The 17047-nt window shown below is 43.8% G+C and overlaps 1 long non-coding RNA gene across 1 annotated transcript; it reads left to right on the forward strand.

Moving 5' to 3' along the window:
- The first annotated feature begins 3482 nt into the window (after positions 1 to 3482).
- LOC125126739 (uncharacterized) lies at positions 3483 to 16503 on the forward strand. The gene is made up of 3 exons (XR_007134771.1): positions 3483 to 3509; positions 12629 to 13503; positions 16384 to 16503. It is a non-coding gene; the product is annotated as an uncharacterized LOC125126739 (long non-coding RNA).
- The last annotated feature ends 544 nt before the right edge of the window (positions 16504 to 17047 follow it).

The following is a 17047-nucleotide window of genomic DNA, read 5'->3' on the forward strand; positions in this document are numbered from 1 at the left end:
TTAGATACAACTCAAAAACTCATGATTCATGAAAGAAACTGTTGCTAATTTGGACTTCATTAAAATAAAAATCTTCTCTATCAAAGATGATATTAAGATAATGAGAACACAAGCTATAGGCTGGGAAAAAATTTGCAAAGCATATATCTGATAAGGGACTGTTATTTAAAATATAAAAACAGTAGTTAAAACTCAACAGCAAGAAGACAAAATTAGAGGTGTATGCCAATCCCATACACTTTCCACTCAATTTTGCTGTAAATCTGAAATGACTGTAAAGTTTATACATGAAAAACAAAGTTTTAAATATATATATATATATATATAATTAGTCTCCCAAAATGAATGAGAGGAGGAGGAGTAGATTTTCAAAAGGAATTGGGAATCAAGCAAATGTACAAAGACAGGCAAAGTTTTCCCATATAGTCTGAAGTAAATTCAAATTTCAAAAAATAAAACAAACCTCGAAAAGAATTAAAAGAAAAAAAAAAAAAACATTGGGGGAGTTCCCGTCATGGCTCCATGGTTAATGAATGCGCCTAGGAACCATGAGGTTGCAGGTTAGATCCCTGGCCTTGCTCAGTGGGTTAAGGATCTGGCATTGCCATGAGCTGTGGTGTGGGTTGCAGATGTGGCTCGGATCCCACAACGCTGTGGCTCTGGCATAGGCCAGTGGCTACAGCTCCAATTGGACACCTAGCCTGGGAATCACCATATGCTGTGGGAGTGGCCCAAGAAATGGCAAAAAAGACAAAAAACAAAAACAAAAATTAGGTGCCCATAAATGTCAACCTTCTGAAAAATAAAAATAGGCTTTTTCTTTTTTTTAAATAAACAACATGCAGAACAACCCTTTACTTACAAAGGTATGAGACAGACCATTTCTTACTTTGCATCAGAAATTGAACCCATAAGACAAAGAAATGTCATATTTAAAGCACTAAACAAACTTTAAACTATTTTGTTCGAGTTCTGTGAAAAATGTCATTGGTAATTTGATAGGGGTCACAATGAATCGGTATATTGCCTTAGGTAGTATAGTCATTTTGATAATATTAACTCTTCCAATCCAAAGATTGTTTGGAAGCACAAAAGACCCAGACTAGCCAAAGATGTCCTGAAAAAGAAAAATGGAGCTGGACGAATCAGGCTCCCCAACTTCAGACTATACTACAAAGCAACAATCATCAAAACCATATGGTACTGGCACAAAGACGGAAATATACATGAGTGGAACAGGATAGAAAGCCCGGAATTCAACCCGCGCACCTACAGCCAACTCATCTATGACAAAGGAGGCAAGAATATACAATGGAGATAGGACAGCTTGTTCCATAAGTGATGCTGGGAAGACTGGACAGCCACACAGAGAAGAATGAAATTAGAACACTCCCTAACACCATACACAAAAATAAAATCCAAATGGGTTAAAGATCTAGATATAAGACCAGACACTATAAAACTCTTAGAGGAAAACATAGGCCAAACACTCCTTGACATAAACGACAGCAACATCTTCCCAGATCCACCTCTTAGAGTATTGACAAGAAAAACAAAAATAAACAAACGGGACCTAATCAAACTGAAAAGTTTCTGCACAGCAATGGAAAGCCTAAAGAAAATGAAAAGACAACACACAGAATGGGAGAACATCTTTGCAAGTGAATCCACTGACAAGGGATTCATCTCCAAAAGTTATAAACACCTTCCACAGCTACACACCAAATAAACAAACAACCCCATCCAAAAATGGGCAGAAGATCTAAACAGACAGTTCTCCAAAGACATACAGGTGGCCAAAGAACACATGAAAAGATGTTCAACATCACTCATGCTTAGACAAATGAAAATCAAAACCACGATGAGGTACCACCTGACACCAGCCAGAATGGCCACCACCCAAAAGTCTACACACAATAAGTCCTGGAGAGGCTGTGGAGAAAAAGGAACCTTAGTACACTGTGGGTGGGATTGTAAATTGGTGCAATCACAGTGGAATGCAGTATGGAGATTCCTCAGAAAACTACACATAAAACTACCATTTGATCCAACCATCACACTCCTGGGCATCTATCCAGAGAAAACCATGACTTGCAAAGACACATGTTCTCCAATGTTCATTGCAGCACTCTTTACAATAGCCAAAACATGGAAACAACCTAAATGTCCATCGACAGAGGAGTGGAGCCAGAAGATGTGGTCCATATACACAATGGAATATTTCTCAGCCATTCAAAAGAATGAAATACCGGCATTTTTAGCAACATGGATGGACCTAGAAATTATCATGCTAAGTGAAGTCAGCCATACAATGAGACACCAACATCAAATGCTTTCACGGACATTGGAATCTGAAAAAAGGACAGACAGAATTTCTTTGCAGGACAGATACTGACTCACAGACTTTGAAAACCTTATGGTCTCTGGAGGAGACAGTGTGGGGGGTGGGGGGGATGTGCTTGGGCTGTGGGGTGGAAATCCTGTGAAATTAGATTGCTATGAACACTATATCAAAAAAAAAAAAAAAGCCACCTTGGTTTTAGGTCAAGAGTGGTGGAAAGAGGAACTTTTTCACTAAGATTTCACACGCAATAATGTTACAATCTCCCCCAATTTCTTTCTAATTATTGCAATTATCCATATGGGAAGATGGGGGGAAATGTTTAAAATGATTTTTTATATATTAAATTTTATTAATTAAAAAAATAAAATAAAAACCGTTTCTGAAATATAAAAAAGTCTATGATAACTATATTATATGTACATTACATATAATATGTACTACATATACATTATATGTATATTATATTATACACAATATAAACAGAACCAGTAAGTTCCAGATATAGATACACATATGCTTAAAAATATAGATATAGGTAAGGGATTTTCAAAATGGAAGTCAACTCACAATTTCAAAGGCTGACAAATCCCATAATCAGCCACCTGGAAACTGAAAAATTAGAAGCGGCTGCAAGTTGTGTGTGAGCCCAGCAGACACTTGGCCCCTGGCCTAGCCTGGTCACAAACATCCTTCCCGCCACAGGTTTCCGCCACCACCCTCGGCTCCAAGTACCACACGGAGGGACGGGCACCAAGGCTGCCGCCACAGGGCGGCTGCCGAGCACCCCAAGCAGTAGGTGGTCTTCTGCGAGGGGCTCCCTGACACCCTGCTTACCTTTTTTGAGCTTCCCATACCGGATTCTCCTGCCCAACATCCTGCCCAACATCGCTCAGCTCCCAGGGACGCCTTCAACTCTGGGAGAGAGCAGCTGCCTGGCCGTTAACTGTCCTTAACTGTCCGCAAGATGGCGGACTCCCAGGAGCCCCTGCAGCACCACGGAGGAGCTGAAGACCCGGATTCAGCTGTCTTGCGAGAGTGCCTGTCCTCCTTGGGCTGCTGTCTTGGGGTCCTCCACATCACATCGTGAGAACTGTTATGGAGACTCTCCCTGCCCTGGGGAAAAATGAAAAAAAAAATTCCTTTTTCGGAGAATAGAGGACTTCAGGTAAGATTCACGACAATGGGTTTTATTTGTTTGTTTGTTTGTTTGTTTTTAAATAATTTTTCTAATTCAATTCGTTTATTTTTTTTCCGCTGTGTAGCATGGGGACCATGCTGTTTATAGTGTGTATAGTACAGTAGTTATCATAGACTTTTTTTTTATATTCCAGAAACTTTTTTATTTTATTTATTTTTTAATTAATATATACATGCATACATTTTTTTCCACCCTTTGTTCTGTTGCAATATAAGTATCTAGACATAGTTCTCAATGCTACTCAGCAGGATCTCATTGTAAGCCCATTCCAAGTTGTATCCAATAACCCCAAGCTCCCGATACCTTCCACCCTCTCCCTCTCCCCCTTGGTGGCCACAGGTCTATTCTCCAAGTCCATGATTTTCTTTTCTGTGGAAATGTTCATTTGTGCTGTATATTAGATTCCAGTCATAAGTGATGTGGTATTTCTATCTTTCTGACTAATTTCACTCAGTATGAGAGTCTCTTGTTCTATCCATGTTGCTGTAAATGGCATTATGTTGTTCTTTTTTTGTGGCTGAGTCGTATTCCATTGTGTATATATAGCACATCTTCCCAATCCAATCATCTGTTGATGGACATTTGGGTTGTTTCCATGTCTTGGCTATTGTGACTAGTACTGCAATGAACCTGCGGGGGTGCATGTGTCTTTTTCAAGGAAACTTTTGTTTCAAGGAAACTTTTGTCCGGATATATGCCCAAGAGTGGGATTGTGAGGTCCTATGGAAGTTCTATGTATGGATTTTTAAGGTATCTCCAAACTGTTCTCCATAGTGGCTGTACCAGTCTACATTCCCACCAGCAGTGCAGGAGGGTTCCCTTTTCTCCACACTCCCTCCAGCATTTGTTCTTTGTGGACTTATTGATGATGGTCATTCTGACTGGTGGGAGGTGGTAGCTCATGGTAGTGTTGGTTTGCATTGCTCTTATAATCTGTGATGTTGAGCATTTTTTCATGTGCTTGTAGGCCATACGTGTATCTTCCTTGGAGAACAGTCTATTCAGGTCTTTTGCCGGTTTTTCTATTGGGTGATTGGCTTTGTCACTGTTGAGTTGTATAAGTTGCTTATATATTCTAGAGATTAAGCCCTTGTCCCTTGCACCTTTAGAAACAATTGTCTCCCATTCTGTAAGTTGTCTTTTTGTTTTCTTTTTGGATTCCTTTGCTGTGCAAAAGCTTTTCAGTTTGAGTAGGTCCCATGGGTTTATTTTTCCTCTTATTTCTGTTGCTTTGGGAGACCGACCTGAGAAAATATTCATGAGGTTGATGTCAGAGAGTGTTTTGCCTATATTCTCTTCCAGGAGTTTGATGGCGTCTTGTCTTCTATTTAAGTCTTTCAGCCATTTTGAGTTTATTTTTGTGCATGGTGTGAGGGCGTGTTCTAATTTCATAGCTTGGCATGCAGCTGTCCAGGTTTCCCAGCAATGCTTGCTGAATAGACTTTCATTTCCCCATTTTATGTTATTGTATCCCTTGTCAAAGATTAATTGACCATAGTTGTCAGGGTTTATATCTGAAACCTCTATTCTGTTCCCTTGGTTTTGATCCTAGTACCACACTGTTTTGATGACTGTGGCTTTGTAATATTGCTTGAAGTGTGGGAGAGTTATGCCTCTCAGGATTGCTTTGCCAATTCTGGGTCTTTTGTGGTTCCATATACATTTTTGGATTGCATAATCTACTTCTGAGAAAAAGGCCTTGAGTTGGTTTTCCCCCAGGAGCCCCTGCCAGCAGCCCTGGAACCTTAGGGCACCCTGCCCTCCCTGGCCTCAGGCCACCTCCTGCCTCCTCCAGCTTGGAGCACCTGGGTGGCTTCCCCAGGGCCCTCGTCCTCACGAGCATGGGGCACTCCCCTGGGTGGGGGGTTTCCTTGCCCTCTGGGGCTGCTTGGGTCACACGGCCCACGAGGGGGTCCGTCCTGGGCATTCGCTGTGGACAGAGCAGCATCCAGCAGGCTTCCGGTCTGGACAGACCCTCCCTTGAGACCGTGGGGGGGCAGCAGGGGACCAGGTCCATTGGGCTCTCAGTGGGGCTCCTTGCTGTGCTCAGGGCCCCAACTCTCCCGCACCAGACACCCAACGGGCCCGGCCCCGATGACCTGCCACCCGTCCCCAACCCATCCCACCCCACTCCCGTGCTTCTGGTCACCAGCCTCGGCCCCATGCCCCTGTAGCACAGCCCCTCATTTCCTCCCTGGCACCCCCGAGGAGGCCCTGGTGCAGGACTTTCCCAGAGCCCGCCATGGGCTGAGCCTGAATGAGGACTAGGCAGGCAGGGCAGCTGTGGATCCCCGTCCCTCTAGGATGGCAGTGCCCCTGCACTGGGCAGGAAGGGAAGCCCGGGATCCTGGGAGAAAGTGGGACCATGCGCCAATCCTGCCAGGCCACAGACAGGGTGGGAAAATCCCAGTGTGCATCTCTAAGGCACTGTGCCCACCCTTCTCCACACTGTCCCCAGCACCGCACAGCATTCCCATCCCCTGGCATCCTACCTGGAATCTCTCGCCCCCACGTCACCCCCAGATGACACTTGCTCTCACCTCCCCTTCTCCTCTTGGTAGCCATTGCCGCCCCACACCCCCACTCACACACTTGCTCCTCCTTACTATCTGCAACCCTCACCCACACTCTCAGACCTCGCAAGGCTCTCTCTTGCCTCCAAGCCACAGACCAACAACTGCCTCCACTTTCTCGAAGCGCTGCCATCACAGCAGCTAGGAGCCGAGACCAGTGCTGAATGGTGCAGAGAGGGCTTTTCTGTGACAGGGTTTCCCCAGAACTTCACATTCACACAGAGACACACCCACACACACAGAGACACACACACACACTGGCACACACACAGGCCCATACACACATGCACACCACTACCACCCACCTAAACACCAACCAACCACTCCCTCTGAGAGGCCTGGATGCCACATACCATGTGGGCCTGACGTTAAAAAAAAAAAAAAAAAAAAAGGAAGAAAAACTTCATCATGACCATCGTCATTCAAAAAAACACTTCAAATGTGTTATTTAACCACATGTTTTAGGCTATATGTTTAAGGAAATGTATCCCATGTCCTTAGTTTTTCACTGCTTTTGGAGGGAGAACACTGCTCTCTGTGGCCACATTTATGGCTCTCCTCCCTGTTCCCAGCACTTTTCTCTCATCATCTTGGCACCCATCCCCAACCCATCCCACCCCGCCCCTCTGCCCCATGCCCCCAAGCTGTTCAACTTGAGGCTTCACTCCCCACCCTCCATTTCACTTAGATTTGGCCGTGGGGCTCTTTGCCCAAAATGAAGATAGAATTGAGCTCAGTGACATCTAAATTATGTTTTGTTTTTTGTTTGACGTATGCCTGGGGCATGTGGAAGTTCCCCAGCCTGGGATTAAACCCACACCACACAGATGACCCAAGCCACTGTAGTGACAATGTGGGATCCTTAACCTGCTGTGCCACAAAAGAGCATCTCTAGGTTATGACTCCAAACCATATTTGCAGAGCACTCACTCTTCCCTTTTTTCTCTGGGTGCATCTGGCTATGATGGAAGCCATCTCGCTGGTACCTGTTTAAGGCCGAACTGCTTTGGGGGCCTGGATTCCTGGTGTCACACAGAACTCCCACCCACATGGAACAGCACCGTTAGAGATAAATAAATTTATGTTCTGTGGGAGGCACTTGTTGAGGTCTGAGTGCACAAACACACATTTAGGAATCACCCAGACAAATAAAGGCCAGAAATCATTCTCATCTCCTCAGAGATTTCTACACATTCACTTGTCCTTGAATTCAAAGACAAGTGGCACCTCTGGAACAAAGGGAAACCATGGCGTCTCCAAAAGCAGCAATGTGTAAAATCCTCAACAGGGCTTCTAACGAGAGTCCATTTATTACTTCATTATTGTGAGGTTTGATTTTGATTACAGTGTAATCTCAGTGAGTTTCCTAATTGATATGGATATTGTAGTAAAGATTTAAGACAGGTTGAACATTTTTACTTTTTGTGAAAACATTCATAAATTGGAACTTGGATATTATTACTCTTTTCAGTTCTTTTGTACTAGGTGGTATTAACATTTTTCTCTTTATAAAGGATATACTTTAAGCAAATCATGTCTTCATTGAATAAGATAAACTATGAATAAAATATTAAAATATATTTCACATGTTTTTTTCCAGTGAAAACACATTGGATTTCTAGTAACCACAACCTTATGTGATGTTTTATATCATTTATTTGTCTAAATTATAACGTAATTCTTCTAAGTCTATCATTTTTAGTCGTACAACCATGCAGAAAGGTACTGGGTGATTTTTTTTATTTTGCAGATCAATATTTAAATAACATTGAAATATTATACATAGTACAAAATATAGTAGTTCTTTTCATAGTTGTAGCTCAAGATAGCATTTAGCAGTAAAATGATAGTCATATTTTATTTGCTATAGGTTTACCAAATAAGTTTTTATGATGAGAAAGTATCGAAAGGATTTAATGACGTGGAATTTTTCTGCATCCATTATTAGCATTAAAATCAAATGTCACAATTGCAGAATATAAAATCAGAATCATGCTAGACTTGCTATTAAAATAGAGAATAGGAGTTCCCGTCGTGGCGCAGTGGTTAACGAATCCGACTAGGAACCATGAGGTTGCGGGTTCGGTCCCTGCCCTTGCTCAGTGGGTTAACGATCCAGCGTTGCCGTGAGCTGTGGTGTAGGTTGCAGACGCGGCTCGGATCCCACGTTGCTGTGGCTCTGGCGTAGGCCAGTGGCTACAGCTCCGATTCAACCCCTAGCCTGGGAACCTCCATATGCCGCGGGAGCTGCCCAAGAAATAGCAACAATAACAACAAAAGACAAAAGACAAAAAAAAAATAGAGAATACCGAAGAACCGCAGTGAGTAAGCTGGATTTGTCTTTTTTTTTTAAAAAAAAAAAAAGTCCTTTGTATAATTTTAAATGACATTTTAATTACCTTTGATTTATTCCTCTCATCTATGTCAGGATCTTCTGGCCTTAACTGGAATTAAAACATACAATGTGAAACAAGTGTTGCCAGAACTCCATCTCTGTCCACCAGTGCTAAGCAGAAACCTGGAAACAGAGTTTGCAGTGAAGGAGAAACAAACAAACAAATGAAAAAGCAAACAAAACAGCTTTATTGCTTTGCCAGGCAAAGGAGGCCACAGCAGGCTAATTCCTTAAAGACCCTTCCCTCTTTGGGGAGAGAATGGGAGGTGGTTTTATAGTTTGGGGAGTGGAAAAACAGGTCCATGTTGAAGGATCAGGGTAGATGCAAGCTTGGCATCTTTTTCAAACCTAGTGTTTAGTGGGCCCAGGACTGGTTCTTGTGGTCCTCCTCCTTTCTGCAATGAAGGATGCTTCATAAGAATTTTCTTCCGCTGGGGGGTTTAGTTCTGCAGAATAACTCAAAGATAATGGGAGTTCCTATTGTGGCTCAGAGGTAAGGGGCCCAACTAGTATCCATGAGGACGTGGGTTCAATCCCTGGCCTTGCTCAGTGGATTAAGGATCCAGCATTGCTGTGAGCTGTGATGTAGGTCAAAGATGAGGCTTGATTTCTGCATTGCTGTAGGTGTGGTGAAGGCTGGCAGCTGCAGCTCCCATTCATTTGACCCCCTAGCAGGAGAACTTCCACAGGCCCTGGTTGCAGCCCTAAAAAGGAAAAAAATTAAAAAAATTAAAAGCTATTGTTATGTATATTTCTTGAGGAGGAACCAGGACCCTGCCCCAAGGCTGCTCTATTGTTTCTTGACTGGTTCCTCCCTGTCTCTGCATCCCCTCCCTTCCCTGAATTCCTTCCTTGCTGAGACACAAAGAACCTGAACCTCAGTAAATTCAGACACCAGGTGAGTGATTCAAATTAAAAATACCCTTGGATTCAGAGTTCCCATCGTGGCTCAGCAGTAATGAATCTGACTAACATCCATGAGGATGCAGGTTTGATCCCTGGCCTTGCTCAGTGGGTTAAGGATCTGGCAGTGCCGTGAGCTGTGGTGTAGGTCGCAGATTTAGCTCAGATCCCACGTGGCTGTGGCTGTGGCGGCGGCCGGCAGCTGTAGCTCTGATTCCACCCCTAGCCTGGGAACCTCCATATGCTGCGGGTGCAGTGCTAAAAAGCAATAAATAAATAAATAAATAATCATCAGATAAATTCAGATAATAAAATATATATATTATGTGCCTTCCACCAAGATACCTGAGACATTGACATTTGTTCATGTTTGCTTCAGGCTTCTTTGTTAAGGAAACAAATGTTTTGCACAAAAGTAGAGCCCCCTCCCTCTCCTCCCTCTCCCTCCCACCTCTTTTGGGGGCTACCTCTGCTCTGAAGTTGGTGTGTATTCTTCCCACGTGCATTTTTGTACTTAACTAGATACAGCAACATACATCATTTTCAAGTGAATATTTGCATGCATAAAATATATAAAATTGAATATAGGAGTCCCTGTTGTGCTCAGAGGGTGAAGAACCCAAATAATGTCTGTGAAGATTTGGGTTTGATCCCTGGCCTCACTCAGGGGGTTAAGAATCTGGTGTTGCTGCAAGCTGTGGCATAGGTCACCGTAGCTCAGATCTAGTATTGCTGTGGCTGTGGCAACTGCAGCTCTGATTCGACCCCTAGCCCAGAAACTTCCTTATGCTGCTGCTGCAGATATAAAAAGAAAAAAAAAAAAAAACATGGGGTGTTCCCATTGTGGCTCAGCAGTAACAAATACGAGTAGTATCCATGAGGACGTGGGTTCGATCCCTGGCTTTGTTCAGTGGGTGAAGAATCCGGCATTGCTGTGAGCTGTGGTGTAGCCTGAAGAGGCAGCTTGGATCTGGCATTGCTGTAGCTGTGGTGTAGGCCAGCAGCTACAGCTCCAGTTTGACCCCTAGCCTGGGAACCTCCATATGCTGTGGGTATGGCCCTAAAAAGACCAAAAAAAGAAAAAAAAAAGGCATATGTATGTGTATGGTATCATGTTGCATATACCAGGATGCTCAACAGCACTAATTACTAGAGAAATGAAAATCAAAATGACAACTAAGTATCACCTTGCACCAGTCAGAATGGCCATCATCCAAGAACCTATAAACAATAAATGCTGGAGAAGGTGTGAAGAAAAGGGAACCCTCCTACACTATTGGTGGGAATGTAAATTGGTACAACCACCGTAGAGAATAGTATTGAGGTACCCGACAACACTAAATAGGGATTTAGTGTTTTCTTTTATTTAGTGCTCTGATCTAACAAGTCCACTCCTGGACATATATCTGGAGAAAACTGAAATTTGAAAAGATTCATGTGGAGTTCCTGTCATGGCACAGTGGTTAATGAACCCCGACTAGGATCCATGAGGATGTAGGTTCAATCCCTGGGCTTGCTCAGTGGGTTAGGGATCCAGCGTTGCCATGAGCTGTGGTGTTGGTCATAGACTGGGCTTTGATTTGGTGTTTCTGTGGCTGTGGTGTAGGCTGGCAGCTATAGCTCCAATTAGACCCCCTAGCCTGAAAAAAAAAAAGAAAGAAAGAAAAGAAAAGATTCATGCATCCCATTGTTCAATGTTGTGTTTTTTTTTTTTTTTGAGACATATATTTGGTTGCATGTAGAGCTCATGAATTTATTTGATTTACTACAAACTGCCAATATGATATGGATAAACCCATTGCCTGTTTGCCTATTAGATATATTCAGTTGGTTACATTTTTCACTATGATAACCAGTTCTGGAAAGAACGTCTTTATTTATGCTTCATCGTGTGCAGAAAATAACATACTAACCATAGACCTTGCTGCTTCCAGAGGTCAAGGGCTTCTGGTCCCTGGAGGGGATCATGGGGAAGGTTATCAGGAAATGTTTCCCCCCTCCCTTTTTTTTTTAATGGTTGCACCTGCAGCATATGGAAGTTCCTGGGCTAGGGGTTGAATCAGAGCTGCAGCTGCCACAGCCACAGCAATGCTGGATCTGAGTTGCCACTGTTACCTGTGCCGGAGCTTGTGGCAACACTGGATGCTTAACCCACTAAGCCAGGCCAGGGATTGAACGCACATCCTAATGGAGAAAACATCAGGTCCTTAACCTGCTGGGCCACAATGGGAATCCTTCCTTCACTTTTTTGAAGTTGAATCTGATGATGCATAAATTTCCTTCCAACCGTGAAGCTGGAGGTTCTGTTGAGTTTGGGAATAAAGTATTAAATAAGCACATTGCAGAGTTTTCTTTGAATTCAAGGGTCTGAAGTCAATTACAACAGAAGCGAATCAGGGGACCAGTGATTAGAAGGCCTTCTAGCAGCCCACCTCTTGATGGGTGTCATCATGCCAGAAGTAGGATACATTGGAACTGTCATTATTCTAAGCGGTGCTCATTAAGTCATTCAACAAACATTTATTGAGCACCTATTATGGGCCAGGTACTGTTTGGTGTTAGGCATATGTAGTGAAGAAAACAAGATCTCTCATGGAGTTTACGATTGCAGATAAACATGTAATATAATATCAGGTGCTTTTATGGGCTGAATTGGATCCCCCTCAAATTCATATGCCGAAGCCCTAAGCTCCAGTACCTCAGAATGAGATTACATTTAGAGATAGGGCCTTTAAAAAAGTGAGCATATGGGAGTTCCCATTGTGGCTCAGAGGGTTAAGAACCCAACTATTATCCATGGGGATGCTGGTTCAATCCCTGGCCTCACTCAGTGGGTTAAAGTTCTGTCATTGCCATGAGCTGTGAGGTAGATCCCAGATGCAGCTCAGATCTGGTGTTGCTGTGGCTGTGGTGTAGGCTGGTAGCTGTAGCCCCGATTTGACCCCTAGCCTGGGAACTTCCATATGCCCCAAGTGGCCCTAAAAAAAGTGATTGAGACGCAATGAGGCCGTTGGGGTGGGTCTTAATCCAATCTGACGGGTATCCTCATAAGAATAGGAAACTTGGACATGCATGGAGAAACCAGGGTGCAGGTGTACAGAGGAAAGGCCATGCGAAGACACAGTGAGGAGGCAGCCAGGAGAGAGGCTGCAGGAGAAACCAAATCTGCCTGCTGACAACTTGACCTCAGACTTCTTTTTTTTTTTTTTTTCCAGGACCACACTGGTGGAATTGCCCTTGGACTTCTGTCTCCAGAACTGTGAAGAAAAAAAAAATCCTATTGAAATTGAACACAGCCCTGTAGGGCCCCTGGGCGCAAAAGCCTTTCTGTGTCCCCCAGCTCTTGTTCTTAGGAAATGGGCCTCGTTCAGCCACCATGACCTCCGCTGAGTTCCTGCGGACAGGGTCTGACAGTTGCTGATCAGGGAAGGGAAGGGATGAAAGACAAGGGAGGAACAGTCAAAGACAACGTAGGGTCCTTCCTGTCCTTCTCCCTGCCTTAACTGCACTCTAAACACCCATAAGCTAAAGATGAGGCACCCTGAGCACAACTGCCCGTGGGTTAAGATTATTATTAGTACATGAGGTTTTTCAGGACTTTTCCTAGTGTGTTCTAATCTCTGATCCATATGCCCCCTTTGCAAATACTGTTATTCTAGACAATAACCCAGAAGACCACCATCAGGATCAGGCTGAGATCACCTGCTCCAGCTTTGATGACTGAGATTCCCCCAAAGAAGGAAGAACATGTGTTTGTCCCAATCCTGATTCCTATCTGAAAACCTGCTTTCCTCCTTTTTACTATAAAATTCCTAGCAATTCTTTCCTATGGGGGGTTGTGGGCAGGCATTGTCTTTAGGGTATTAGCCTGCTGTGACCCTGCCTTTGCCTGGCAGAGCAATAAAGCTAGTTTTTCTCCTTGACCCAAAACTCTGTCTCTGCATATCTGTTCACCATCGGCAGACAGAGGCGGAATTCTGGCAACACTGTTGTTTAAGTTCAAGGACTTTTTTTTGGCAGGCTAACTAAGCAAACGGATACAGCAGCTATGGAGGAAAATAAAGCAGAGAAAAGGCCTGAGAATGAGGAGGTTGGTATTTTATTAAGATGGTCAGGAAAACACTCTGAACTATTTGATTAGATCCTATGATAATCTGCACTTTACAGGTGCAGCAGTGTAAGCTCAGAGAGGTTAAATAACATCCACAAAGACACTTAGCTGGGAAGAAATGGAGATTCAAACCTCTGTCTTTTGATTTCACGTTACTCTTGTGTGACAGAGTACTGTACCACTCCTGTTTTTTATTTAACAAAAGCCTAGCATAAAGATGATGCTTTAGGAGTTCCCGTCATGGTGCAGTGGTTAATGAATTGGATTAGGAACCATGAGGTTTCGGGTTCGATCCCTGGCCTTGCTCAGTGGGTTAAGGATCCAGCGCTGCCATGAGCTGTGGTGTAGGTCACAGACTCAGCTCAGATCCCGCATTGCTGTGGCTCTGGCGTAGGCCAGTGGCTACAGCTCTGATTTGACCCCTAGCCTAGGAACCTCCATATTCCACGGGAGTCGCCCCAGAAAAGGCAAAAGCCAAAAAAAAAAAAAAGATGATTCTTTAGAGTTTATAAATTATTTGCATCCATGTTCTCCTATTTGATCCTCACAACAAATTTATTTATGTAGGAAAATGATCTCCCTTCCTCCTTCTCTGTTCCCATGTTTCCTCTTCCCCCTCTTCCTCTTTTCTTTTCTTTCTTTTTTTTTTTTAACCGTCTTTGTTTACTGAGGCTCAAAGAAGTTGAATGATTGGCCCAATCTCAGAGAAGCAGAGTAAAAAAGCCTGAGCTAGAATGGAATTCTACTCCATTGATCTTTCCATTTGGGAGGAGAAAGAGTTTCTTCTTCAGACAAAGCCCTCTGATCACCTCCTGAAATTTACATTAAGCTATAATTTTGTATTTACATTGCCCACGAAATCCCAGCTGGACCCCTGTGGTGATCAGGGATCTGCTGGGACATCCACTTCTGTGCTTTAAGCCCATTTCTCTGAGGCACCAGCCCCTCCAGCCCTGCAGCCCCCACCCACAAGCACCAGACCCAACACATGCCCCTCAAGCCTCCCGCTGCCACCAGATAAATCAACCTAACTGTTGGAGAGTTAATTTGTCTGACTATAAAGCACATTCAATGAGTGTAAAACAAAACTAACTGGTTCTCTTCCATACAAATTTAATTGTACCATAAAATGTGATCAATGCAAATAAAAATCATTGAGTAGGTTAAGTGTTGAGGAGCCTTAGAGGGGTAAAATGGTCCAGCAGCATCATCCTTGGAATTGAAATCTGGACGCCTCGTCGCAAGTGCATTAATCATCTTGCCCACCAGAGGTGACAATAGCTGGGCTAGGTTGGAGGGAGACTGCAACAGTCCTCCTTTTGTGCCAGTTGTGTGGGGGAGATGATTTCCTGATTGATTCGGGAGCCTGCGTGTTATCGGCTAATACATTCCGCATAATGTTCATTGAGCGCTGGTTGGGTCTGTGCGTCTGTACTCCAAATATTGCCAGCAGGTGCTGCCTTATTGTAGATGAAGCCTCAGGGATTTGTGGAATGCACTTCCCAAAGGGTTAAATTATGCAGAGATGGATGGATGGGGTGGGGGGGCTCTTTTCTGCACGACTTATTCTGGGAAGAAAAAGCTGAGTAGAATCAGGTGACTTTTATTAATTTTTATTTTTATTTGCTTTTTTGGGCTGCACCGAGGCATATGGAAGTTCCCAGGCTAAGAGTTGAATTGGAGCTTCAGGTGCCAGCCTGTGTCACAGCCACAGCAATGTGGGATCGGAGCTGTGTCTGCCACCTTCACCAAACTAATGGCAATGCCAGATCCTCAACCCACTGAGTGAGGACAGGGATGGAACCCGCATCCTCATGGGTCCTAGTTGGGTTTGTTAACTGCTGAGCCATGAAGGGAAGTCTGAATTGGGCGACTTTGAAAACATCACATCCCATCCTTGGTTTTATTGTTACCTCTTGTCAGAGGGGCAAACCAAGGCATTGACCCCATTCACCTTTGTGGGTGGCCCAGATGGAGTCTTGGTTCCTTTCCACCCCAGCTGGAATCACTGGAATTACCTGAACACTGAGTCCTGTTCAGACTCTGAGCAGGACCTGAACGGATGGGTCCCTGGGGACAGGCTGCTGGACAGCCAGCCTTACTGCTACAGAGCATGCGCTTGGGGGAGCACCTCACCCCCTTCTAAACTGCCTGGGGACATGCCCGTCTTTCTGTTTTGCATTTGGACCAAAGCTTTTGCCAAGCTCACACCAAGGCAGACATTCTACAGTAGAACCCCTAGGAACTCTGGGTGTCACCATGGCCTTGAATGGACTAAGGCCCCATACCATGAATCTGGATCTCTTTGATGTAGCCTTAGGCTTGTTCTTGAGGTTGTCTTCCAAAGTCAGCTTTCTCTTCCTTACTCCTGCTTCCACTCCCCACTCCTCAAGGTGGCATAAACTAGGAAGTGCCACCAAAATCCATTGTCTTCTTCTGCCACAGCAACAGAGGCACAGATGGCATGGATGCCCAGCCAGGGATTGCAGTTCCAAGTCTGTCTTGCAATTAAGTGTGGCCAGGACTGAGTTATTTGCCAAGGGATGTACATAGATGAGATGTGAGCCACTCTCAGTATGGAATCGCAAAACCTCCCTCTCAAGCCTTCTCACTTTCTGTATCAGGAAATAGTGATGACCTGTGAGCCCCTGAAAGTGTTAAGAAGGAAGAGTCACCATCAGCCTGAGTCCCTGAGTGTCAGTGTGGAGCAGAGCCTTTGCCATATGCAATATCTTCCCTAGACTGAAGGTGTGGGGGAGAAACTCTTACTGTATTTGAGTGATTATATAGTGGGGTCTATTTGTGATGGCACCTTTGCTACTTCTAACTAATACATTCTATTTTGCTTTGTCTCTGTAGGCATGTCTCGTCTCCATCTCCAGGCCCTATGCAAGCTAACTAGTTCTACGCTCTATTAAAATTTGAGTTCTTTGATCTCATCCATTCCTCATTTTTCCACTCCCAGTGGAGATTTCTTTTTTCTTGATGACAAAGGTAATAAATGATTATTGTCAAAACAGACAATAAAGCCTTATACCAAGATCAAGTTTATTTTTTAAAATTTTATAATGATTTTTATTTTTTCCATCATAGCTGGTTTACAGTGTTCTGTCAATCTTCTACTGTACAACAAGGTGACCCAGTCACACATACGGGTATAAAGTTTAATTTACTATGAATTATATCATCCAGAGATAACAACCCTAAATCTTTTTTCTTTACATAAATATATCTGCACAAAATATTTTTACCAAAGTATAATATACACAAAGAATCTTCATATATTATGAATGGACAGCTTGATGAATTTTTATAAGGTGAGTATACCCTTGTTACTGGTAAGCATGTCAAAACATAGAATATTCTTTTTTTTTTTTGCTCTCTAGGGCTGCACCTGCAGCATATGGAGGTTCCCAGGCTGGGGGTCTAATCAGAGCTGTAGCTGCCAGCCTATATCACAGCCACAGCAACACCAGATCCAAGCTGCATCTGCAACCTACAGCACAGCTCACAGCAATGCCAG

The sequence above is a fragment of the Phacochoerus africanus genome, chromosome 5 (assembly GCF_016906955.1).
Source record: "Phacochoerus africanus isolate WHEZ1 chromosome 5, ROS_Pafr_v1, whole genome shotgun sequence".
Classification (NCBI taxonomy): Eukaryota; Metazoa; Chordata; class Mammalia; order Artiodactyla; family Suidae; genus Phacochoerus; species Phacochoerus africanus.